Consider the following 955-nt stretch of genomic DNA (forward strand, 5'->3'; position numbering starts at 1 on the left):
TAAGTAAAATGTGACTTACGTAAAAGGTATTCGGTCTTGGACTTCTAGGTTGATTTCAGCAAAAGACAGTTTTCAAATTTGACAAACAAAACTGAACACAGTTACGGAAACCACTTTTTACTTACTAAAGTCCATCAAGTGCTACTCTTTTCTTATCTCAAAGATTTTTAATTTTTTCTTTTTAAAAAACTGATCTGAAATCAATAAATAATAACTTCAAATAGAATTTAATGAAATCTTTTACAATGATATAACAAAAAAGTTTATTTTACTCCAGATTTTTTTATTGAGTTGAGAGAAATTACGGAAATGTTTTATTTTAATATATCTTCGTATAGAAGTTTTGCGGATGTACAAAGTTGCAAAATCCCATCTTTAAAACATATCTTTAAGACGTCTTATGTCCCGATTTTGCACACGGTGCTGTCTGAGATGCGCTTTCAGGATATTCTGTATAAAGTTCTGTATAAAATACATATAAACTTTTTTTCTTCTTGACTCCGCAATATATGAAGTTTAGGAAAAGAAAAACGTAACGATGATCTTCAGGCAATAATTCGCGGTCTTTGAAAGCGCACCGAAGCGAGGCGAGACGAGGGCGCGATTTCAAATCTGATGGAAATTTTCCTGTGCAATTTCAGTCCCGCGACGAGCCGCTCGAGGAGTCGACGCTCACTCGGTGAGAGCTGGTGCCGTGCATTCTTATCGTTCAATCAACATCATCCTCGTGCCGGCGAAGGTCGGCAGGCCGCCCGGAGGGCGCGGAACGACGGTCGGCCTCGACGCGGGCTCAGGATTTAGGGACAGGACGTCCGGCGGAACCCGGCAAATGTGGCTCTGTGCACGGTGAGCCAAGGTTACGGGGGCCGTGCGGTCCGCGGGGCCCGTGCTGGTGGTGGTGCTGGTGCTGGTGGCGGCGGTGGTGGTGGGAGTGGGGGTCGTGGCGGTGGGGGTG

This window comes from Temnothorax americanus, unplaced genomic scaffold (genome assembly GCF_048541705.1).
Source record: "Temnothorax americanus isolate GAGA-0224 unplaced genomic scaffold, ASM4854170v1 Scaffold90, whole genome shotgun sequence".
In the NCBI taxonomy this organism is placed as follows: Eukaryota; Metazoa; Arthropoda; class Insecta; order Hymenoptera; family Formicidae; genus Temnothorax; species Temnothorax americanus.